The sequence below is a fragment of the Cervus canadensis genome, chromosome 21 (genome assembly GCF_019320065.1).
Source record: "Cervus canadensis isolate Bull #8, Minnesota chromosome 21, ASM1932006v1, whole genome shotgun sequence".
Lineage (NCBI taxonomy): Eukaryota > Metazoa > Chordata > Mammalia > Artiodactyla > Cervidae > Cervus > Cervus canadensis.
In genome coordinates this window covers 2,440,500-2,466,273 of record NC_057406.1, presented here as the reverse complement: position 1 = coordinate 2,466,273, position 25,774 = coordinate 2,440,500, and the positions used below count along the sequence as shown (strand labels likewise).

Here is a 25,774-nt window from a genome sequence, read left to right as displayed (position 1 = left end):
GATTCAACTTATTCCAGGTGCTACTCATCCCATCTTCAGGATGACCCTGGAGACAGCCGTCGTCTGAAGCAAGCGCCTGCAGGCAGAGTGAGGGTAGAAACCAGCAGGTGCACACAACCAACCACTCCTGCCGAAGGTACGTCTGGTTTCAGCAATGGTTTATTATGATTTAGGAGGCAGACAATTGCAGAGCATATGGTCAATAGAAGCTATTTGCTGCTTTCATAGGCCATTTTTCATATCATTAATTTTTTGTATATGTTTCATTAATTTCAGGGTAATCCATATTCCCCTTTCCTGTGAAACACATCACTGCAGACTGAGACCCTTCTGCACATAGCTGGGGAGGGCGATGCCATCGGCTGCTCTCGGTGTGACTAGTCGTCCAGGAATTCCAGAGACCTGACCCTCTGCACACTAGCGTAGAGCCGGAGCAGCCCGTCCCACCCACTCCCCCCGAGCATTTGCTCGGGGCACACTCCCACGTTCCGGCTGGGTGCTGGGGTCTGCAGGAGGCGCTGGGCGCACAGAGACAAATGGGATGCAGAACCCACCCCCCTGAGCTCACGGCCATGAAGGACACAGACAGATCAATTGCAATTCCCTAAGTGCTCTAGCAGAGGGTGGTCCAAAGTGTTTTGGGAACCCAGTGGAGGGAGGCGCTGAAGGAACTGGTTTAATCGCATCTTTCTTTCCTTTGAGGGGAGATGGGTCATCGATCTCAGCAGGAAGCAGAGACAGGAAAACGCAAGCCAGCAGAGCCCTCGGCACTCGGGAGAGTCTGATGCGAGGAATTAGCCTGAAAGGGAAAGTAACCCAGGGGCAAGTGTGATGAGCACTGACGTGGAGGGCGGAGAGGAGATGAACAAGGAAACAGGACAGGGCTGGAGAGCGGGGGGCTGCGGCAGGGTGTGATGAGTGACTGGGCAGGGCGCCAAGCATCCTCTGCCCACCCCCGCCTCTCCCCTGCCCCTCTCTCTGCCCCTCACTGTTACCACTCTGCCTGCCGGGTGGGGCGGGTCTGGTCCTCCTTGGGTGGTTTCCACGCTGCACATAGAGGCTCTCCGCACAGGTAGGGCCAATCCCTCCCTGCACCTGGAGATGCAGGGAGCTCCCCAGGAGGCCGAGGATGGCATGGGGGCCTGAGCTGGCGTGAAGCGCCCTCGGCCTGCTCTCTGCCGCACCTCCATCCCCTGCCCTCCCAGCCTGGCTTCAGCCTCCTGGCGCTGTGGCCTCCCTGAAGGTGCTGCTTGCTTCCCACTCGGAGGGGAGTTCCTTCAACCGATGTGTGCGCAGCACTCCTGGGGGAGCAGGTGGAGGTTCAGGCCGGGGGTACAGAAGTGAACGAACAAAACAATCTGACTTCCTGTGGCTTGTGTTCTGTGCGGGGACCTGGGTTGGTAGCAATAAATTTACAAAAGCAATAAGTAAATTATAAACGGCGTTTTATTGGACAACAAATGCTAGGGAGAACAGTCACTCCTATGGGGGTGAGGTTTGGGGTGAGGAAGATGGCAGTTTTAAAGAGGAGGCTCCTGAAAGACCCCGCCACGGAGCACAGGCTGGAAGGAGGGGACTGAGGGGAGAGACCCTGGGGCCCTCTGGGGCAGGGAGGACAACCACAGAGATGCTGAGCTGGGAGAGTATCCAGCGGGTTTGAGCAGGTGAGGGACCCGGAAGGGAGGGACCAGGTCAGGGGGGCAGAGTGAGATCCCTCGAGAGAAGGAGGTGCCGAGGAGCTCTGAGCCCCGCTCCGTCTCCACCTGCACTTCAGAAGGATCAGCTTTGGCTCCAGGGCTGAGAATGGGCTGTGGGAGCAGCGAGAGGCAGTGGGGGACCAGCGGGAAGCTTGGCGGTGACCAGGGGAGAGGCTCCGGGCTCTGCTTCTCCTGGTGCCCGCGGGTGGGCTGCATATCCAGGACTTTGGTCTGAAAGTAGGAGCGGTGGGGTGCAGTTTCCCAACACAGGGAGGAGCATGGGGGCCAGGGGACCGGGGGCAGAGACACATGGGTGTGTGCTTGTGGGTGCCCATCGGACATCCCCAGGGATGTGGAGGAGGGAGCTGGAGGATCCAGTCTCAAGTTCAGCTGAGGGACATTCGGGCATGCTCAGTACCCAGTGGCACTTACAGCTGTGGCTGGAAGACGGCGGGGGAGCAGGCGTGGACACGGAAGGGGCCAGGCAGGCAGGCGTGGGACAGTCTGGCATCTGGACGGGAGAAGGGGATGGAGAGGAGCTGCCAAGCCATGCCCATTGGCCAGGATGCACATGGCCAGCAGGGGTGCCCAGAGGCAGACCTCAGGCTTGGTCCAGGTTCCTGACCTATAGGGCGGTGAGCGAGCCCGTCTGGGGTGGACGTCGATCCGCACATCCAGGGAAAGAAACCAGGACAGACACTCACTTAAGCAACTGGGAAAAATGTTTTCTGGGTTTGGGCTGCATATTGAGGGCAAAGACAACCTGGATGCTAAAACTTCCCAGAACTGCTGGATCTTCTAGCAAAAGGGGGTTCTGCAGTGCAGGACCGCGTGCTTCGAAGACGAACGTCACTCTATCAGAATCGTGCCTGAGGCCAGCTCCGATTTCTGTCTGCGCCCACAGTTGTCACTTTCAGCTGGAGAGAGCCACGACTCCCTTCTGTCTGCCATGAATTCTGCAGTCTGCAGGCGGGCGGCTCGGTGACTGAGAGAGACAGACTGTTTGCGATTGTTGATTTGACACATGTGACTAAGTGTTCAATAAGTTATCTTTCAAATTACCCTGCCAAGCTCGTCATGACAGGGGATAATGATAGGACTGTTCTCGGAAGGAGGGGTGGGTGTTTGCACTGAACAGCTGGCTGCAGCTGGCCTCTGGGGTGTGGCCAGTGGATGTGGAGACGGCTGGGAGAGAGCGTGCGCCCGCCATCTGCAGCTGAGCCTCGATGTGGACACTCAGGAAACACGAGTCCACCGTCGTCCACAGAGAACGTGGCCACCAAGCTCACGACACAGGCTGCCCAAGTCTGGCTTCCCGGATGCTCTGATTAGGGTGGGTCATGATACTAACAACATGTATCCACGTCTGTTAACTTGATTGCAGAGGGAGGAACTCAACCTGGGGCCAAGCAGGTAAGCTCAAGTCTTCCAGCTTTTAAAACCCATGGCTTTGCACCCACCCCTGAGCTGGGTGCTGGGGGAAGAAGAAAAAAAGAAATGGTTGTAACAAGCATGAAATTTGAAGTCCGAGAGCTCTGTTTTCCTCCTATTATGTACCATCCCGAGTCACCCCCTTGTCACTGACTCTATATTACTCATCTGTGAAGTGGGTAATATATTACTATCTTCACCTCCCAGTGGGAAAGGGAGGTCCCTGCCGTGGTTCTTGCCTGGTCTGTGGGCCTGAGGATGGGTGCTTTGCTCAGGGAAGAAGCTCTCTCTGCTTTGTGGATGGGTTCCAAATCCTCTTAGATGACAGAAAGAAAGTGAAAGTGCAAGTTGCTTAGTCGTGTCTGACTCTTTGCGGCCCCGTGGACTGTACAGTCCTTGGAATTCTCCAGGCCAGAATACTGGAGCGGTAGCCTTTCCCTTCTCCTTGGTATCTTCCCAACCCAGGGATCAAACCCAGATCTTCCGCATTGCAGGTGGATTCTTTACCAATGGGGGCTTCTTTAGATGACAGAAGAGCTTCATAAATCTTCTGATATAATGATCTGAAAACTTTGATTTTTTTAAAATAATTTTTTTAGGTCACGTGGCATGTGGGATCCTAGTTCCCTAACCAGGGGTGGAACCTATGTCCCCTGCAGTGGGAACACAGAGTTTTCACCACTGGACTACCAGGGAAGTCCCCCAAAACTGTGATTTTTTTGTGGTTTACAAAACTGAGGCTAATCATTTAGCAAACATGGATGGACATCATTTTGTGACCATTTACTGAAGGGTTACCTATACTTTTCTTTGATATCTGTAAAGGGATGTTTATTTCAATCATGTCAACTGATTTTTTTTATAGTGTAAAGCAGATTTACCTGCATGCAAGATAATGAGGATTAGGATCCTAGATGAAAAGGAGAGCCGTCTTCTGTCTAATGGGAGACTTAATGCTGGGAAAAGGTGTGACCAGTAGGACTGTCAGTGGATAAGCTGCGGGGCCATCTTTCCAGCTGGCAGAGTCTCCGGGACCCGATGGACCTCCCTGTGTTCCTCCTCTCCCAACACTCATGCATGACGCAGCCAGCAGACAGACACCAGGTCTTTGGACTGGGCAGCTCCAGAGAGACATTCGCGAGGCTTCTTCATTGGCTGGGCAGTGGTCAGTGGGAGACAGGGCAGGTTTCCTGTCGGTGCAGAAGGAGCTGACTTTGTGGTTTCCGGGCAGGGCTTCCACCAGGACACAAGCAGTGGGGAGGCTGGGGAGACAGACAGGGCGCGACCCAGGCGAGCAGAGGGAAGTGTGGAGGTGGACTCCGGGTTGACGCCGAGGGAGCTGACGTCAGTTTCCCACGAGGGCTGTCATGAGGTCTGCAGTGGACGCATGGTTGGTGAGTGCATTTAGCAATTTATTAAAGGCTCTGTGTGGGCACCGGGAATTCCGCCAGAAAGCACATGACTGGCCATCTCCACACGCTTGTCCTTAAGAAGCCTTCAGACCCACGGTAAACCCAGCAAGTCTGGCATTCCACTGCAGCCACTGTGCTGGACACTTTAGAAAGAGCAGTGACCACAGCATGTACTGATTTTTGGGATCGTGAGGAGGGGAGTCCAGAGACCCTGAGAAATTTAGTCAGGGTGTTTGCGGCCGGACTGTGTCCTGCAGAGGGGATGAAGTGTAACGAGGAGGCGGGTTCCTGTCCTGGACGAGGGTAGGCAGCTGGCCCTCAGAGATGGGGGTGGAGGAGGGGAGCATGTTTGTGGGAATATTGGGAACTTGGTTTTGGACATGTGGTGCTTGAACGGCTGTTGGGACACTTGAGTAAATCTATCCAGGGATTGGCAGGAAGAGCCTTAAACCTGGAGGAGATTTCAGGGATGGAGATAAAGATCCGGGCACCACCCTCAACAAAGAGATAGTTCAAATCATGAGCGAGGTGTGATTTTCCAGGAATGATGCTGCTGAGTGAGCCAAGCTCTGGGCTACAGGCAATGCTGTGGGAAATACGCATGTTTACACAAGAGAAGGGGCTATTCTTACTAAGAGCAGCATTTTTTAGTTAGGCACATGGCCTCCCAAATAGACACCCCATTTATCAAACTCTTGCAACTAGATGCTCCCTTAAGATCAACTTTGGAAAATAGGGGGAAAATGGGAAAATATTATTCCTAGCTTTCAAAAAATACTTTCCATTTCTCATGTTCTCAGTCCAGCTGGTTGGAATGCCACTCTAAACCTTTTTAGAGCTTGAGTGAGAAGCCACAAGTGGAGAAATACATAAAATGATGATCTCATTATGAGACTTTTATATTTGGGTCTTTCAGGTATAACAGTCAATCTATATCCTAAGAAATACAAGCACTTAAAAGACAGTTATGTCACAAAATTTGAGTATGCTTATAATGATATAAATGACAGAACCCCATTCAAATTGGCCTAATTATATTTTTTAATAGAAAGGAAACATTAGCTCACACAACTCAAGTGTCTAGGGGTAGAATTTCATTCTGCTTTGGCTGTGTCACATCCTCAAAGCAAGTCATCAACTCCCGGGATTATATGTAGACACTCCGTCTTCAAGAAGTGAAGCTTAATTTTTCTCCCCAACTCCCTTGAGGATGAGTTTAGGGTTTGCTTTCAAAGGACAGAGTGTGGAAGAGAAACCACAGCTTCACAGCGGAGACAGTGGGATGCACCACTTAGCCATGCGGGGAAGGTGGACATTACCTGTGACGTCAGGTGGACACCAGGTACCTCCAGGTGATGGGAAGGGCACTCTCCTCTGGGCTTTCCCAAAAGCCCCTAAACCCAGTCTAATCATGAGAAAATCATCAGACAAGTCCATCCTAACTGGGACACATTCCATGGGACACCTGGGCAGTACTCCTTAAGAAGGTCAAGGTCATGAGAAAACAGAAGAAAGTGAAACTGTGTGGGCGAGGGGAATGGAGAGGTGTGACTCAGCACAGCGTGGCCTCCTGGACGGATCCTGGGGCAGCAAGCTCGTACGTGGAGAAACAGGTGACATCCAATAGCCAATATTGGTATCAGCGGTGAGAGCCATATCATTAGACACCAACCCGGGGAAACGGGGAGGGGCACGCAGGGATCCTTTATTACATCTGTGCAGCTTTTCTGTAAACCTAAATTTATTCCCAAACAAAGTGTATTAAAAATGCCATTGGTAATTTATTTCTTCTCATCTCAGCTCATTTCCAGGCAAGCTTTCCCCCCAAGGGTACCTCCATGCCTCCACCCTCCCCCGAGGCTGCAATTATTCTTCTGTCAATCTGAGGACCCAGGGGACCCTTTTCTCCACAGCTCCAGCCGGGGCCCCAGCTTTCCTTCGGATTGACTGCTGAGGGAGGCGTCCACGCAGAGCTAGTCGCAAGGGCTGGGTCTGGATGTCTGCTGGGTGGCCAGGCTTCCAGCATGCGGTCACCCTGCCACATGCGCACCTCGGCACCAGGAAGGGAGGGCAGCCCATGAACCATAAGGGCTCAGAACTGAGGGGGGTCCCCCAGGGGACATCGGGGTGGTGTGACAGGAGGGAGAAGGATGCAGGATGGACCCCAGCTGTCCACTCTGCCAGGAGGCTGACTGGTCAACAGTGACTCCAAGAAGACAAAGGTCAAGCCTGCCACGTCCTTCAGGGGAGCGGGGCCCTGGGGGTGGGGCAGAGGCTGTGCAGTGCTGGGCTTAGGGCTGGTTGTGGCGGGGCAGACAGCCAGGAGAACCCATGATGATCTCGGGACATGTAGCCGATGGGTAAGATGAACGTAGCCCTGAAAGCAAGACCTTACATGTGGTTGCCACATGCCATGTGCTGTTCTGGGCACTCTCATCCGCGACCCTAGTAATTCTCACAACAAACCTCTAAGTATAAGCAACACCATCATCCTCTTTTTCAGGCAAGAAAATGGAGGCCCCTAGAGGTTCACAGATTTGCCCCAGGACACTCAGATGGTCAGTAGCAGAGCCCCGAGCCCCGCCTGCTCTGCCTGGTATCCACATTCACCCTTCAACCACAGTGCTGCCCAGAGGGGAGACACGAGGGAGCTTGTCCAAGATCTTGGGGCAAAGTGTCTATAAAGGGAAAGGATGAATGCACGGTAGAGGGGATGAAGGCGCAAGACAGAAGGGGGAAGGAGACACAGGAGACGGGGACGGGGATGCAGGAACAAGGGTCTGCTGGCGAGGGGTGGTTTGCACTGAGCAGGGTGAGCAGGTGGCCAGGGCTCCGGGAGGCTCTTGGTGGCCCTTCCGGCTGCCTGGTCAGCAGGGTTGAAGGGCAGGCTGTCTGGTCCCCAGGGTTACTATTTCTTGACCGCTGAGCCCGGTTTGGGTCCTAAAGGCCCACAAGTGAGGCCCCATCTCAGTGCTGGCCCCGGGATTCTGTCTGGAGACGACGGCCTTCCCCACTGCGCTCCAGCTGCCCGCAGCAGGCGGGTTCCTGGAGGGAAAAAGCTGTGGGTCCCAGTTCCATCTCCTCTGTCTCGGGGTCCAGCCCTGCTCTGAAAAGGAGCCACAGCTGAGTTGCACCGGCTCAGCTTCCACAACGCCCGTGAGGTTGGCCCTTGGCTGTCAGTGTTTAGTTGCTCAGTTGTGTCTGGCTCTTTGTGACACCATGGACTGCAGCACGCCAGGCTTCCCTATCCATCACCAACTCCCAGAGCTTGCTCAGACTCATGTCCATTGAGTCAGTGATGCTATCTAGCCATCTCATCCTCTGTCACCCCCTTCTCCTCCTGCCTTCAATCTTTCCCAGCATCAGAGTCTTTTCCAATGGGTTGGCTGTTCACATCAGGTCCCAAAGTATTGGAGCTTCAGCTTTAGCAACAGTCCTTTCAATGACGATTCAGAGTTGATTTCCTTTAGGATTGACTGCTTTGATCTCATTGCCATCCAAGGGACTCTCAAGAGTCTTCTCTAGCACCACAATTAAAAAGCATCAATTTTTTGACCCTCAGCTTTCTTTATGGTCCAACTCTCACATCCGTACATGACTACTGGAAAAATCATAGCTTTGACTATTTGGACTTTTGTCAGCAAAGTGATGTCTCTGCTTTTTAATATGCTGTCTAGGTTTGTCATAGCTTTCCTTCCAAGGAGCAAGTGTCTTATACCTTTATGGCTACAGTCACTGTCTGCAGTGATTTTAAAGCCCAAGAAAATAAAATCTGTCACCTCTTCCACTTTCTATTTGCTCCAAATTGATGGGACCAGATGCCATGATAGCTTTTTGAATGTTGAGTTTTAAGTCAGCTATTTCATTCTCCTGGAGAAGGCAACCCACTCCAGTACTCTTGCCTGGAAAATCCCATGGATGGAGGAGCCTGGTAGGCTGTGGTCCATGGGGTCGCTAAGAGTCAGACATGACTGAGCGACTTCACTTTCACTTTTCACTTTCATGCATTGGAGAAGGAAATGGCAACCCACTCCAGTGTTCTTGCCTGGAGAATCCCAGGGACGGGGGAGCCTGGTGGGCTGCCGTCTGTGGGGTCGCAGAGTTGGACACGACTGAGGCGACTTAGCAGCAGCAGCAGTATTTCACTCTCCTCTTTCACTCTCATCAAGAGGCTCTTTTGTTCCTCTTCGCTTTCTGCCATTAGAGTGGTATCATCTGCATATCTGAGGTTGTTGATATTTCTTCCAGAAATCTTGATTCCTGCTTGATCTTCCTCCAGCTCAGCATTTCGCATAATGTACTCTGCATAGAAGTTAAGTGAGCAGGGTGACAACATACAGCCTTGGAGCGTTCCTCTCCCAATTTTGAATCCGTCCGTTGTTTCGTGGTGGCCACGGCAGGCTGTGTTCTGTTCTCAGGGGTCATGGTGACCCGTCCCAGGCAGAGGCAGCTCAGCAGCCCCCACACGGCCTGAATTCTCCCGCACTCCTGATGCCCTCGACTGTTCCTGTGTGAGGTCCCTCAGCTCTGGGCCCTCACCAGGCCCAGGAATGGCGTATATATTCTAGGAGCTTCTGCAGCTCCAGGCTGGGGTCCGTGTCCTAGGGCTCTGAGCGACTTAACCTCTCGTGGGATGTCTTCCCTCCCTGGGGACCCCTCGGTGCTCACTTGGGATCTGGGGTCCAATGGAGCCGAATCTCGTTTTCTGTTGCTTTGAGATGCCACACTGTGGCAGGGACCGGCAAGCTTGGGCCAAGAGAGGTGACATTTTCCAGCTCGTGGATATTTTTAATGCAAATACAAGGAGCCATCAATAACATCTATGGGGCTGACGCCTTCCGTCAAAAGCACATAATAAAAGAAGCAACGTGACAGAAACCACATCAGGAAATCAGCTCACTCACCATGAGGTGCCGCTTGCTCCTGTGTGAAGCTGTCTGCCAGCTTCCTGAAAATGGGCGAGGCGGGAAGCTGGGTCAGAGGGAGAAGCTTCCAGAAAGCCTGGGTGGAAGGTCCAGTGCATTTCGGGTCAGACCCTCCTGGCTCTGGCCCCTGTTTGCATCAGGCCCTGGAAGACTTCCTGGAGGAGGCAGGCAAGACCTGCTGCCCTGAACCCACCATGTAAGATGTCACACTCAACAAAGCCTCGTAGCCACTGGCTCCCGCTGAGAGCTGGGGCGGGGGGCACACAGGGACTCCCCCTTCCTGGACCAGCACCTCCAGTGTGCCCCCCGAGCCAGGCCTCAATGCACAGCACACAGGGGACGGCTCCAGGCGGCTTCCTCCTGCCGCAGACCCCCACCTCTGGTGCCTCCAGACAGAAGGGCTGGCGTTCAGCCTCTCAGAAGCCCAGGCTCAGTCCAGTCCCCACCTGTGGCTGCCACGTGCCACCTGCAGGATGGAGTCAGACGTGATGAGAAGCCTGTGTCCCTATTCTGGCTCCGGTTCGTTTCCCCTGTTGTTTTATGAGAAATAGCTGCTTCTATGGACTGCAGGACATTCTTCACCCTGCCCTCGCGAGGCCTGCCCAAACGGCTCACCAACCTTCACGCCAGCCTGTGCAGCTGCTGTGCCTCGGATGGCCCTACACCCCTGATCGTGGAAATCGTTTGATGAAACCGTTAATGAGCTGTGAATTTATTCCTCTCACTTGCTCTGCTCCGACATTCTCACGTGCTTTCTTGTTGTTTAGTTGCTCAGTCGTGTCTGACGCTCTGTGACCCCGTGGACTGTAGCTCACCAGGCTCCTCTGTGCATGCGATTCTCCAGGCAAGAATACTGGAGTGGGTGGCCATTCCCTTCTCCAGGGGATCTTCCCCATCAAGGGATCAAACCTATGTCTCCTGCATTGCAGGCGGATTGTTTACCATCTGAACCACCTGGGAAGCCCTCTAATGCTTCGGGACCACAACAAAGGCTCCCACTGCCCTCCATCCCAAAGGACATCCCGGGGGAGAAGGTGTGACGGGTTTGCTGACACTCAGGAGGGTGGTGGGAGGTCTTCTCCAAGCCTAGCCCTCCTTCAGCCAGGGGACGGTGAAGCACATGGCAATCTCATTAGGGGTGATCCTGACGGGAGGCTGTGCTTCGGGGCTTCTCTCGTGAGCGTCTGGGAGGCGTTGTTCTTCTGATGGGAGTTCCCGGTGCTTTAGGAGCTGCCATTCTGCAGAGGCGGCGACCAGGCGGGAAGTGACAGTTGGGACTGTCAATTCGTTGAAGCTCCTGGACAGCTTCGCCCACGTGGTGATGGACGATATGGGGGTGGTGCTGGATTTTGGCCACGCGACGTGTTGTGTGTGTGTGTGTTTAACATTTTATAAGTTTGAGAGTGGCTGGTCAAGCGTAGCTTATTTTTCCAAAACACAGCAGCAATTTTTCTGAATACAAGGCTTTTCGATAGTGCTTTTAATGAATGATGGACTATTTCCCCCATCGTGAAGGACTGAGATGTCTGGCTTCAATGTGTGCTGCGTGCGGCTTCCATGTGTCTTTAAGTGGATCAGGCTAACCCGTTTCCCGGCTTCCCCATCTGCGACCCCGGTGACAGCCTCCTGTCCTGACCCCGTTCCCGGAAGCTGTCATCCCGAGCTGGCCGTCCACCCACTCTCCCTCTGCTCGCCAGGACCTACTTTGACGTCATGTGTGAATATGAGTGTGAAATATTTTTATTCCCTGGCTTTCTTCTGCCTACTTGTCTTTTATTTAATTCCCAGCATGCGTTATGGTGTGTGTCTTCTCAGTTTATGTTTTTTTGCAATTGAATCATTTCTCCTGTTTCCTGCAAGGATAAGCCACTTGGGGCCACTTTCGTTTCTCCAGATCTGAGTTTGGAAATGAAACTTTGGGCTGAAAGCTAAGCCTGAGGTTCGTCAATGCCTCAGGCCACTGGGCTCTGAATCCATAAAGAGCCAGGAATCCCAGATACCACTTTTTCTCTCCATGTTGCAGGCACTTTTTACATATTGGGCAATTTTGATGACTGGTCATTGGAAAGGTGGTTGCTTTTGATGTGAGTGTGTGTGGTGCATACACGTATGTGGTGTATGTGTGTGTACATGTATGTACATGTCTGTATACATGTGTACATGCGTGTATTTTTCTTGGGTGGTGTATTATGATGACGATGCTTCAAGTAGGAGAAGAAAGAAACAGTTAAGCAATCAGTGATGCTTTATAGCAACAAAACCACAAACCCCCTTGGAAGACCTCTTTCCTGAGTCTACCCTCAGTGGCTCAGATGATAAAGAACCTGCCTGCAATGCAGGAGACCTGGGTTATATCCCTGGGTGGAGAAGATCCCCTGGAGTAGGAAATGGCAACCCACTCCAATGTTCTTGCCTGGAGAATCCCAGGGACAGAGGAGCCTGGTGGGCTACAGTCCATACGATTGCAGAGTCGACTGTGTCTGAGCGACTAAACACAGTCAGAGCTCTTGTAAATACCCAAGGCCACCTGCTCATTGAGACTGGCAGAGAACGTTATTACTCTGGAGAAGTGTTCTCACGGAGAGTCTGTGGCAGCCAGGCGGGCCGTGTGTGGGGGCCCCGGGGGTTCCAGGAGAGAGGCCCGTGTTCCCGCTTCCCGTAATTGGAAGGCTCCTCAGGGCCTGGGGCTGGGGCAGCAGGGGAGGCCCACCTGCGCTCCTGGGCCCTTCAGACCGTCCGGGACCCTCTACTTCCAGGCACCGGCCTGTCTCACAGCGTCCATTGTGGGTTCTCCGAGGGCAGCGGCTACGGGTGGGTCCGTCCTGCCCTGTCCCTGGCCCCTACCTCCCAGCATAGGACAGGCTGGGAGGTGCCTGTAGAATGACTGACAAAGCGTCCATCTGTGGTTCCAAGGGCAGCTGGGAACTTCCGTTTGAATAGGGCTTGGGCTTCCCTGGTGGCTCAGATGGTAAAGCGTCTGCCCACAATGCGGAAGACCCAGGTTCGATCCCTGGGTGGGGAAGATCCTCTGGAGAAGGAAATGGCTACCCACTCCAGTATTGTCGTCTGGAAAATCCCATGGATGGAGGAGCCTGGTGGGCTACAGTCCATGGGGTCGCAAAGAGCCGGACACGACTGAGCGACTTCACTTTCACTTGATCACCTGCAGGATTTCCTGAGCCCAGAACGTTCGGCAGCTCCTCGCAGAGGAAAGGGTGGGATTGTGTAAATAAAAAGGCAGGTTCAGCACCTCTCTCCTCCCCTCTTTGGGGGCCGAGGGAGGTTTGGAGCTTGGAGCTGGAAGAGCTGCTGGGTTAGCAGGTGGGCTGGGTCAGGGCTGGCGAGGATGACAGGCCCCTGGGAGCACAGTTGGGACTAGAATCCTGGGACAAAGGCGAGGCGCTTCCTTGGGGTCCCGGCTCCCACTTCACAGACACGTGGGACTATAGACGCTCAGTTCTTTCCTCTGTTGCACAGACCACTTCGAAGAAGAGGGCCTGGCCCCTCCACCAGCCAGCCAGGGTCCCTGGGGGGCAGCCCCACCCCCCATGCTGGCTTGAGGGCTGGGCCCCTGCCAGGCCGCCGCGCTGCAAATTCTCTGCGGACTGCAGCCGGGCATTGCCCACCCCGCCTTCCTCCCCGGCTCTACCCGACCTTCAGAGCTCAGGGTGCTCAGGCCCTTTGGCCTCCCGGTGTGTTAACACTGACCTTGACGTAGGACACCCCCAGCGGACACAGTCAGAGGGTTCTGACCGCCCGGGAAGCGGGGTGCCTCACCCTTCAGGGTGAGCAGCCAGGATGGCATCAGCATCGTGTGCGTTTGACTGCATTATTGTGGGTTTTGTTTATCATTGTCGTTTGGATCATTCTCATTGGTCCTTATTTGCATGATTCTTGGTGTGTGGTTTCTCTGACAACGAACCGGTTCTCAGTTTCCCAGCACCAGCTGGCTGTCCTTTGATTCCGTTCAATCCTGACACTAAGTGTGCAGACCCCACAGATTAAGGGCTCAGGGCCACAGACCGGCCCCCACTTCAGAGGCCAGCCACAGAGGGGTTTGCCGGCCACCGACTGCAACCTGGGGGCTCCCCTGACCCCTTTCTCAGGTTCAGTGATTTGCTAGAATGACGAAGAGAACTTAGGAAAACACTTCACTTTTACTAGTTAATGATAAAGGGTCCAATTTGCAAACAGCTGAGTGGAAGAGAGGCCCAGGACGGGGGGGTGGGGGAGAGGGCAGGGAGGGCACAGGCCCCCCGGGATGGGCAGACCACCCTCCCAGCAGCTCCGGGCGTCCGCTGACCACAAAGCTCATCACGTCTCGTTGTCCAAGAATTTCTGTAGTCTGTCTCCAGCCTCCTCCCCATCCTGGAGGTTGGTGGGTGGGGCTCAAAGTTCCAACCCTTAATCACGGGATCTACCTGTTAACCAGCGCCATCTTCATACTATCGAGGGGACCCCACCTGAGTCACCCTGCTAGCAGCAACTCAGGGGTGATACAGAGGGGCTTCTTATGAAAACAAAAGATGCCCCTATCCCTCAAGACACCCCAAGGGTTTAAGAAGCTCTGTCTGGAACCCAGGACAAAGACCAAATATGCACACACACACACACACACACACACACACATGTATGTATTGTTGTTGCTCAGTTGCTCAGTTGTGTCTGACTCTTTGTGACCCCATGGGTCACAAGCACGCCAGGCTTCCCTGTCCTTCACCATCTCCCAGAGTTTACTCAAACTCATATCCATTGAGTCAGTGATGCCATCCAATTATCTCATCCTCTGTCGTCCCCTTCTCCTCCGGCGTTCAGTCTTTCCCAGCATCAGGGGCTTTTCTAACGAGTCGGCTCTTTGCATCAGATGGCCCAAGTATTGGAGCTTCAGCTTCAGCATCAGCTCCTTCTAATAAATATTCAGGACTGATTTCCTTTAGGATGGACTGGTTTGATCTCCTTGCAGTCCAGGGAGCTCTCAAGAGTCTTCTCCAGCACCACAGTCCAAAAGAATCTATTCTCTAACATTCAGCCTTCTTTATGGTCCAACTCTCACATCAATACATGACTATGGAGAAATCATAGCTTTTACTAGACGGACTATATATATAAAATGAGCATTTTTATTAAAGTCTTTATCAAATTTTTTACAGTATTGCTTCTGTTTTATGTTTTGGTTTTTTGGCCATGAAGCATGTGGGATCTGAGCTCCCTGCCCAGGGATCAAACCCACCTCCCTGCACCGGAAGGCGAAGTCTTAACCAGTGGGCCTCCAGGGAGAGCCCCCAAACATGTTTTCTAATATGCCACCGTAAAACCTCTCTAAAATGTTACCGTGAGTTATGTGTTGGTTGTAAAGCGAGGCACCCTCCTGGGACTGAGGTTTATCTGTACAGAAGACAAGATGTATTTGGACTCGTCTTCCCCACCTCCCTGCCAGGAATACACATTTCAGCTCCCGTATCAACACCAGACCTGAGATCCCCTCCGATTCCCTAGGATCCTGGTGCCAAATGGCCCCATTCATCAACCAGTCCCGAAAAATCGATAGTGAAAACGCTCAGTGAGATCTCTAAGCTCCCGCCAACCCTCTCCTCCCATTCACGAATGAAGAATGGCCGTGGGGGAATATCGAACCTCACATAAGTCACATTGAGGGGGCACAATCCGTTTGCCCAAGTGATTAAAAAAAAAAAAAATACTTCTCAACCACCCACCCTCAGCTGGTCTCCTCTGACTGTTTTGCTCCGTCGGCAAAACCGCTTTAAATTACACCATGGCAGGGCTCGCTGGGCCTGCTTCTCCCCCCAAGTTTTTCTCCGAGTCCTTCTGCTCAAGTTCTAATCAGACTGTAAAAGAAAGGAAGGAAGGAGACTGTCGTGCGGGCAGCCTGCCTCAGGGGCGACTGCCTCTAGCTCTGTAGGTGGAACACTCCACACAGACCCCACTGGGGCAGGCCACGACCCGGACCCACCTTCTTCAAGCCCCACCTTCTTCAAGCCCCAAGTTCTTGGTTATTTTGTTTCTCTCGAAAAAAGTGAAGTATTAGTCTCTCAGTCCTGCCTGACTCTTCGTGACCCCATGGACTGTGGTCCACCAGGCTCCTCTGTCCATAGGAATTCCCAGGCAGGTATACTGGAGCGGGAAGCCATTCCCTTTTCCATGGAGTCTTCCTGACCCAGGGATTCAACCTGGGTCTCCTGTGGTGCAGGCGGAGTCTTTACCTTCTGAGCCACCAGGACTGTCTCTTGGGCAGATTGTAAATGTGGCTTTGAGGGTCCCCGAAGCAGAGCCTGATCACCGTTCCCACAGGGAGGCAGTTGAGGGTGGGGAGGGCAGCCCCGCAGCTCCAAGCTTTCCTGAGAACACTCCTGGCTTGAAGCCCACCCCCCACTCCATCCTTGACCATCCATGCCAGGATCTGGAATGTTCCAAAGTCTGTGAAACCAGGTCTCCTGCCCTCTTGGATCTCAGCAGGTGAGCAGACAGCCCTGTGGGACTCTGACGTGGGCAGTCACAGGAGCCCGAGGTCTTCTGTCCCCAGTGCAGGTGTTTCTCAGGTCAGCCCCACGTCTTGCCCTGCAGGTGACTCTCCAGAAAACCCTGCACTCCAGGGCTGAATGTCCCAGGGTAACCCTCAGGACTCATCATTGAAGCCAGTCAACATAATGCCTGTGAGGTTTTATCCTGAGGATTCCTCTGTAAACTGAAAGAACTATGGTTCAAATGTTTCCAAAATAAAAAAGGGACTCAAAAGGACCCTAGATATTCCTACCACTCAAAACAGCTGGTGGAAGTTCAGAAATTCAATTATACTTGGTCCCGTATCAAGGGACAGACGAAAACTTAATTTGCTTCAACGTTTCATACAGTTCCTACAAGCGTCTTCTCTGCACCAAGGGAAGGAATATAGCAATAACAGTTCATGTTTGCCAAGGGCTTTATCGTCACCAAAATGCTGTGGCCACCTCTGAGGTCATGATGTCTGTGACACCGCAGGAGGCGGGTTTAGGGGCTCGTCCTGCGGAGGAGTGGGGTGGGGAGGAGGTGAGACGGTAGAGGTCACTGAGACTCAGGCAGATCCAGGGCTTTAGTTGTGACCTCTGGACTGTTTATCTCCTTGGAAGTTAAAAGATCTGTTGATAAGGCATTGAATGCCCATTTTAAAAGACAGAGACAGAAGGGGACAAGTGTATCACCATGAAGCCGGGAGGGCTGAGCTCCAGAGAAAGATGCTGGGAGGAGCTGGCTCTGCGCTCACTGGGCGGGGCTTCCTGAAGCCTCTCCCCCCATACACACACACCGCACTCTCCTTTCTCATCCTGTCTTGCGGGGCTACACAGCCCCCAGCTCTGGACATGGGTGCCTGGGCCCAGAGGACTTCCCTTCTCTCCAGTGACCCCTGGCCATCTGCTTAGACCCACTCCAGTCACCCCCCAACCGTCTCTCCAACCCTCGCCCCTTCCTGATTGTAGCGTTCACACCCTGGGAGAGTTTGCAGGGGGCAGGGCAGCCTGGGTAGGGGCAGAACCTCGGGTGACGGCTCCCCGAGAGTGGCTGGAAGTCCAGGGCTGAGCCCTGCTCAGGCTTCAGGCTGCGAGGGCATCACTGAGAGATGGTGAAGGCCGCCCCGCCCTGTGGACACCACAGATTCGAGAAACTGGCGCTGCTGTGCTGAGTCCATTTCTGCACTAGATCTGCCTTATGAGGGCAGGCTCAGTGTGGCCTGCACCCAGGTCAGTCCATACAATGGCCTCATGCAGGCAGACTCCGCTGTCCAGCCAAGGGAAACACTGTGTCCTCGAGGACATGAGCTCCAGAGCTGGGATGCCCACGTCCCCTCCAGCACAGGGTCTCCACAAGTGTTCACAGGGTGAATGGGTTTTTCAGCCAAGGAGACCCAGACAGACGAAGGTTAACTAGAGAGGGGGTCTTGGACCTTAGCGCTTGAAGGCGCTGTGTCCTCACCAGTGAATTCGGGATCATAAACCACTGGTTATGGTGCAAACTGTGTCAACCCCCAAATTCCCCTGTTGGAGCCCTAACCCCAAGGACCTCAGATGTGACTATGTTTGGAGAAAGGCCTATGTTAAAATGAGGTCTTTAGGGTGTTCCCCAGTGCAGTGGGACTGGTGGCCTTATAAGCAGAGGAGATTGGGACCCAGACACACGACCACGCGAGGACAAGGAGAAGACGGCTGTCTGCAAGTCCAAGAGAAAGGCCTCGATGGGGCCAACTCTGCTGACCCGTTGGTCTCCAGCCTCCAAAGTTACGAGAACACGCATTTCTGTTGTTTGGGCAACACGTCTGTGCGGCTTGTTACAGCAACCTGAGACACGAGTCCAGCGCCTCGCAGGGCAGCAGTGACGGGTCAGTAATGCCACCTGGCCCTACGTGAACTGTCGCTGGCATTGAAGGGGCGTTGGAGATGGTGAGCACAGCGTGTCCCCCCTCCACCCCAGGCTCTGGCTCCCCGGGGATGGTGTCTGTCTCTGGGCCATCCGTCTGGATCGTCTGACCAACCCAGGCTCCGGTGGGAGGAGGCTCTTCCGCAAGAAAACCATCAACATCCTCCCAGGGGACCTCTGCTGTCCTGTTCTTTGCAAACGCTGTCAAACCCTAGAATATTCATTTACTTCAAGTCGGTGCCGTGATTTCCAGAAATTAAATGCTGACGTCAAATGCACTGACCCCCCCCCAACAGCCAGCCTGGCTATGATGCCAACAGAACCAGGGGGCGGGGGGGGGGCGACGTGGGTTCCCGGCACCGCCTTCTGTTTGGGGCTCCTTTGACCACTGCAGGTCGATACGAATGATGCTGTGAAGACGCTGATGTCTGTCGTTCTTGCTGCGCTCGGGTACCTTGCCCGCGTGGCTCGCGTCCTCTCATGTCCTCCTTGCCGGGATCGTAGGTGCTGTTCCCCTCTGACCTGTCCTCCCTCTGACCTTGGGCTCTCCCAAGGTCACACAGCTTAGAGGGAACCCTGCAGGACCAGGGCCAGCTCTGCCGGCTCCAGAGGCTGCCCTTCCTTCCTCCCAGTGTCACTAGATGCTGACTTCTCATTAATTTGCTGATTAAGCCCTGGTAGTTGGTGTGTCTTCACATGGTATCAGCCTGCGGAATGGCAGGACCCAAACCGTTCGGGCCATCTGCCCCTGAAACCTGTCCTGGTCGCTTTCCTTCAACTCTGCATCCACTTGCATTGGTGGGGGCAGCAGTGGGGAGTGGGGGGAGTGGAACCCGGCCTGCATCCCTGATGGCCGGCCCCTCCCCTTGGAGAAGACCCTCTCAGGCCAGGCCTGGTTGGTTGTTGGGGGTGGAAAGTGGCTGTCCGCTCAGGAGCGGGTGGTGTGGAAGGGTCCAAGTCCAGGATCAAGGAGCAGCTCTTAGGGCCTGGGGGCGGGGCCAGGGGTGCCGCTCTCCTCTTTGCTTGCATCTGTGGGTCAGCTTCACTCTCCCTCCTCTGCTGACATCCTCGTCCAGGCTGGAGGCCAGCACCAGGGCAGGGGTCCTGGGCTCCGGCCTCTGGAGCAGGTGCGGGGCTGTGGGAGCTTGCCCTGGGAGGCCCTCACTGGGGTCCCTATGCACCTGCTTGGCCAGGCCCTCCATGGTCACCTGCCCTCCGGGGGCCCTTGGCCATCTCACAACAGCTCATCCCAGGGGGTCTGGGCCACGTCAGCTCCAGGTCACCTCTCTTGTTCTGGCAGAGGCCTCCCCTCTGTCCGCTGGGTTCTAAAGGAGGCCTGGATCCTGGGGTGTCTGGGTGGGGGTGGGCACAGTCACACAGAGGCAGCTCCTTCACCCCAGGGGGCCTCTGAACACTGGGCACTCTGACCTGTGACCTCTATCCTGGCGGATGTTCCTGAAAGTGTCTAATCTCAGCCTCCAAAAAAGTTCTGGCACCTGTCCCTCAAGACGCCTCCTGGTCCCCACGCTCAAAGTTGGAGACTTTCCTAATCTGATCTCTGCTTAGGCCAGTCAGTCACTCTCAACTGGGGGTGCCCGTTTCTCCAGGGAACATTCTGCAACATCTGGAGATATCCTGAGGGTCACGCCTGGGGAGCTGCTCCTGGAGCAGTGGGTAGAGACCGCCATCGTGGTCAGCTCTCCAGAGCGCCCAGGACGGGCCCTGTGTTAGGAGCACTGGGGCGGAGACGCCCAGGCGGATTCCCCAGGGCTCCCTGGTCCCCCATGGGGCCGGAGCCGGTGCTGGGAGAGACGTGAGCTCTCATTTGGAATTTTTGTGCATTTCTGTTTTTTATCCTGAAAATGCATTATCTTTATAATGAAAAAATAGACATGATTTGAAAAATTAGGGGAAGATGCAAACACCATTTGCTTACCATCCTGGGACCCAGGGGTTTTGTTTCCAGGCCGGAGCCCACGACTGGGTGGGCAGAGCCTGGGGGGTTGGAGTGGCTCTCTTGACCCCCGAGTTAGGGGTCCCTGTTGGCAGGTGATAGATGGGGTCCAAGGCCTGCCATCCTCTCCCCCATCACATCTGCTGGAGGCCTCAGGACCTCTCACAGCCCTGATGACTCACAGCCTGATGACCTGGAGAAGCTGGGCTGGTCCCACCAGGCGCTGCCCTCGGGGCCATCGTAGAGGGGCTGAGCCCAGGGATGTGACCTCACCCCCGAGTACGATGTGGCAGGATGACTGCCAGGTGCTGGGACCCGACAATCTGCCCCAGGACACCGAGATCCCACCCCCGGAGGACACTGGGGACAATCCCCGTGTCCACACTGCCCCGGCGCCCCCTGGAAACGGCCCTGTGCTCTGTGAGTATCAGGTGGAAGGTGCTGTCACCCCTAATTAGCTCACGTGAATAGTTTCTCCGAACCTTGAGGCCCAGGTCCTCTGTGCTGGAGACCTAGCAGGCGGCTAGGCCTGCAGGTGAACCGGGCGTGAGAGCAGACAGGCAGGAGGCCCCTTTCCTCCCTGAGACTAACGGCTGTTGGTCCCACGGGGTTTGCTGCCCGCCTTGTTCCCATGGTTATGTTGTGATTGACGGGCTGATGTAAGCATGAATCTCCCAGACTCACACTAGTGCTAGCCTTGGGGCATAAGATGGCTCAGAACCCCCTGCCTGTAACCGGTCTATTTTAACTTCCTGCTGCCGACATGCCTCCTGCAAACGGCATTGGAGGCTGGGAGGGTCGTTTGTCTTCCAGGCTGGCGCAGAGAAGGACGTTTGACCACAAGGCTGAGCCTGCCTCCCCATCCCACGAGCTGGTCCACTTTCTCCTGCTCCCCCAGAGCAGGGGCTTTCACGACCACCCCCAGCAGGGCCGAGGGGACTCCCAGACCACCTCCATTCTGCACTCTGCACCCACAGACATGCCCACCCTTCTTGCCAGGCAGAGGAGCTGGGGTCCGCTCAGTCATCCAGCTGTCCCTGACTCTCTGTGACCCCATGGACTATAGCCTGCCAGGCTCCTCTGTCCATGGGATTTCCCAGGCAAGAATACTGGACTGGGCTGCTGGTTCCTCCTCCAGGGGGTCTTCCCAATCCAGGGATTGAACCTGAGTCTCCCGCGTCTCCTGTATTGGCAGGTGGACTCTTTACCACTTGAGTCGCCTAGGAAGCCCCAGGCACCCACTGACCGGTGACCAAATGCGTGATGAGCTCCTGCAGGGCACTGGGTACCCTCCAGGCACCAAGGCTCGGAGACACAGAGGCGGGGCCTGCCTCCAGAGGCCATGGCTGTGAAGGGAAACCCGAGTGTGAGGCCTGCCCCTTCCTTGTGCTCTGTCTCCTGTTGGGGAGCACGGCGTATCTGCCGGCCTCATTCCCAAAGGCTTTGCGTTTCTTTAAAGTCATAAGATATTTACTAGTGTGAAGTGAAGTCGCTTAGTCGTGTCTGACTCATTGCGACCCTGTGGACTGTAGCCCACCAGGCTCCTCCGTCCATGGGATTCTCCAGGCAAGAATACTGGAGTGGGTTGTCATTTCCTTCTCCAAGGGGTCTTCCCGACCCAGGGATCGAACCCAGGTCTCCCTCATTGTGGGCAGACGCTTTAACCTCTGAGCCACCAGGGAAGCCCATGACAAGATGGTCATTCACCATCAATAATTGAAGCCTGGATCTCGAAGAGAAATCTGTACCACCATGTCCATTGCCAGGACAGGGAAGTGACCTAAATGCCCAAAGAGGGACTCGTGGACCAAGAAGAGGTGATAGACACATGCAGAAGAACGTTACTTACTCTTAAGAAAGAAGGAAGTCCTGCCAGTTTTCACAACATGGATGAACCTGGAGGAGGACCCGATGCTGGGTGAAATAGACACTGCGAGATCTCACTTATGTGTGCAATCTAAAGCAGTCAGATTCACGGAGGCAGAGTGCAGAATGCTGGGGGGTGGGGGCTGAGCGAGGGTAGGGGTTGGGGGGAGGGGAATCGGAAGGTGTTGGTAAAAGAGAAATTTCGGTTGTGCAAGATGAGTGAGTTCCGGGAATTGGGGATGGACTACAGAACCTGGTATGTGTAGTGAATATGCTGTTTCGTTAACTTAAAATTTTGCTAAGAATGCAGATCTTATGTTAAGTGTTTCTCTCTCTCTGTCTCTCACACACACATGAACATAATAAATAGGGCAGGAGGAAAATCTGGGAGGTGATAACTATGCTTACAGCATAGATAGTGGTGATGGCTTCAGGGTGCACACTTATCTCCAGATTCCATGGGTCATGCACATAAAATATGAACGCCAGTCATACCTTCATAAAGGGTTGAAGCCATTGAAACCCTTTGTCTCTGACTTCTAACACAGAACTGTGGTCTGCTAAACCTTGTCAAGACGGAAGTGGGTGCTAACCCAGACTGCGGGTGGGGGCGCTGTGAGCATCCTGAGGAGGTGGGGTCCACCCAGCCTGGGGTCCCCACTGGGGCTTCCTGGAGACACGATGCCCAGACTGGGTCTTGGAGGAGGCATGGGGTCAGTCTCTGCTTCGGTTTCTGTTTGATTTGCCAGGACCCCTCTTCCAATTCCATCAGGGCTTTGGTATTGAGGACCAGCTTGGAGATGGGACACACCTGCTTCATTTTCAAGATTGGCGTCTCCACGAATCCCCCTGAGAGGCCACCCTGCGTCCTGAGCAGGGTCAAGTCCTTGCTCTGTACCTTGACAGCCCTGGGCATCCTTCCCTTAATCACTGGGCTCACACCCGTTTTCCATTTAACAGCTGAACTGCAGCAGGTGGGGAGGGGATCCAGGGCCCAGCACGGAGCCCACCCAGCTGCCCATAGACCTGCCACCACTTAAGGACAGGAACTTCTAGGCTCCGAGGCTCCATGAGCCCCGCTATTGACATGCATCAGCTTGAGAGAGAAGGCTGGTTGTGGTCAGGCAGCAGGGGTGGCGAAACCAGGGTGGGTGCGTGGGGCTGTGGGCTCGGGGGCCAGGGGCAGGCTGCAGGCCTCTGCTCCTCCTGGGCCCTCTCGAGCACCGTCCGGAAGGGTGGACACTCAGGACTTCCCCCCTGCCTTTAATTGAGCCCAAGCTTTCAGCATCTCGAATGATACTTGTCAATTGTAAGTCATGTTTTTTTCCAGCAAAGCTTGCACTCTGAAGAGGATCCTTTTTCCAAAAATTGAAAGTAGACTTTGTGCATTTTTGTGTTTTTGATGTTAACTGGAAGTTGTTTATGAAAATGACAGCTCCGGAATCTCTGCTCAACAGAAACGACGGAGGGGAGGCCCAGGCGGTTTAGGGAGAGGGGAGCAGGACCCCGATGCCTGGTCGGTGGCCCCGCTGGCCGGGGGCCCCCCTGACCGCTCCTCTGGTAGGCACCTGTGAGTCCCTCAACAGCCCGTGGACTCTTCCTGGGTCTGGCTGAGTCCTGGGCGTTTCGTTCACCGCTCTCTCCCTGGTAAGCATCCCACGCCCTTGCCAAGGAGCCTCAACTACCCCCTGTTCACTGGGGACCCTCAAATCACACCCTTTCCCCAATCTTCCTACTTGGAGGACTCTGCAGTAAATTGCCCACTGGATGTCTCTCCTCCCCGATCCCACCGTTCAGCTGTGTTCCTATTTTAATTGATGGGATTATCCCTTAAGAAGCTGCCAAGGCTGGAGCCTTTGAAAAGCATCTCTGATGCATCTATTAACTTGTGAACCACATCTGGAGGGGCTTCATTTTTGCAGATTCTACCTTCAAGGAGCTCTCCCTGCCTCTCTGTCACTCTTGATCTAGTCAAGGACCTCCAGGTCTCCAACGGGGCCATGCCGTGTCGTCCTCAAGTCCCGCTCCACCCCCGTCTCTGCTCTCCCACTGGGCTGAGCTCACCGAGCCCAGAGACATGGCCACAGTCCCTTCCCGTGGGACCTCCGGCCCATCCAGCCTGCCGACTGCCCAGCTTTACAGACCACGGTCCCAGACACACTCTGGGCCCCAGTGGGGCCGTACGTCACTCCCCACCCCGCCTCTCCTTGCCTCCTCCAGCCTCTTCACCAAGACCCCACAGACCAACAGGACCAAGCCTTCCCAGTGACCCTGGAGTCACCAGCCCTCTGCAGGTTCAGCTGCCGGCTCCGTGGGGACACTCGTCCTGCCCCTCATCCCCGTGATGTCCCTGTCCTCATTAAGCACACCCCAGCCCACCTGCCCGTCCAGGTGAGCGCTGAGTGGCTGCAGAGACTGCTTCAGTAAACAGGGGATTCACAAAGTGCGTCTTTTGGCAGAGAGGTTTCCGGTAAAAGGTCCAGATCATCGCCGGGACCACCTGTTCCCACGGGGTCTGTGGTTACAGAGTTTATCACATCCCTCATCAGACCCTCTCCTTAACTCTGTGCTCCTGTCTGGGGAAAACGTGACTGCGCTTCAGCATTTGGCAACCTTGGAATGAAGCATATATTTTACAACCCGGACAAGTTAAGGGTGTTTCTCTCTGTCAATAAACCATTTATACTTTGAGGAAAAGTCCTACACGGGGATACTCGATCATGCAATTCAATACAAAGGCCTAGGAGGGAAATGCAGAATTAGTTTTCTCAAGGAACTTCTCATTAAAAAGTTCCAGAAAGCTCTAGAATTTATCATTTAGAAACAGATACTTAAGACTATATAATCAACCCTAGCAAGGAGAATATGTGTATATGTATATATATATATTTTCTCTTTACCAATGAATTATATTTAGAATCTAATTGAATATGTTCCACTAGTTGTGCGAGAAGCTGTTATTTGCCATTTCCTGTTCTTTCTTACTAAAATAACTTTGGTGTTGGGGCAGCAATGTGTCATCTAGAATAATTATACTTCCAGTTTCCCTTTGCAGTTAAGGGTGATCTTGTGACACATTTGGTCAATGAAAGGTAAACAGATGCCATGAGAGATTCTAGGAATTGTCTTAGTCCCATCACTTTTCTCTTTTTTTCCTACTGGATTATAGGTGTGATGGCTGGAGCGGCAGTCACCACCTTGAGGCCTGGAGGGAAAAGTCTGACACTTTGGAAATGCTGAACCAGTGCCAGCCTCCACCCGTCTGTGAACATCTCATTCAGTTCAGTTCAGTCGCTCAGTCGTGTCCGACTCTTTGCCACCCCATGAACCACAGCATGCCAGGCCTCCCTGTCCATCACCAGCTCTCAGAGTCTACCCAAACCCATCTCATTAGGTGAGAAAAATAAATCTGATTTGGTCCAGTCATTGTTTTCTGTTGTTCTTGTTGTTCCTTGGAGTTGGATAAAAGCATCTCACAGTTGTGTTTATCAGCTCCCGCTGCTGTAAGAACATACCCCGGCCTGAGAGGGGCTTACAGGGCAGACATGTGCTTCTCACACTTCAGGAAGCTGCGAGTCCAAGACTGAGGTGCTGCTAGATTCGTCTCCTGAGGAGAGCTGGCTTCCTGGGTGCCGATGGCCACCTTCTCACTATATCCTCGCCTAGGGGAGAGAGAGGAAGACCTCTTCAGTGTCTCTTCCTCTTCTTGTAAGGACACTAATTCCATCAGGGGACCCCACCCTCTCGCGACCTCATCCAACCCTGATCACCTCCCAAAGGCCCCCATCCTCTAACACCACCACGCTGCGGCTTCGGAGCCTCAGTTTGGAGGGGAGGCGAACACCTGGCCAGTGCCCCCTGTGCACAAGGAGCCCCTGGTTTGGGGGGAGATGTCACCTGTGCCCTGTTCATGGTCAGATAGGCCTGGACAAAGCTCTGCACTAAGGACGGTTTAAGAACTGCAAATACACTTAAACGCATTCTGTACTTTCAGCATTCTGCAGTGAAAAAGAAATATTTTCACTATTCCCTTCTTCTTCTTTCTCCAAACCCCCAAACCCCAGCAAGGTTGCAATTTGCCAC

General features: G+C 54.1%; 1 long non-coding RNA gene and 1 other non-coding gene across 2 annotated transcripts; both read left to right on the top strand.

Moving 5' to 3' along the window:
* The first annotated feature begins 4,319 nt into the window (after nucleotides 1-4,319).
* On the top strand, nucleotides 4,320-25,036 carry LOC122424079. Its single transcript, XR_006264290.1, has 3 exons — nucleotides 4,320-4,522; nucleotides 23,912-24,082; nucleotides 24,861-25,036. It is a non-coding gene; the product is annotated as an uncharacterized LOC122424079 (long non-coding RNA).
* TRNAC-ACA lies at nucleotides 12,416-12,487 on the top strand. Its single transcript has one exon. It is a non-coding gene; the product is annotated as a tRNA-Cys (tRNA).
* Nucleotides 25,037-25,774: the final 738 nt, after the last annotated feature.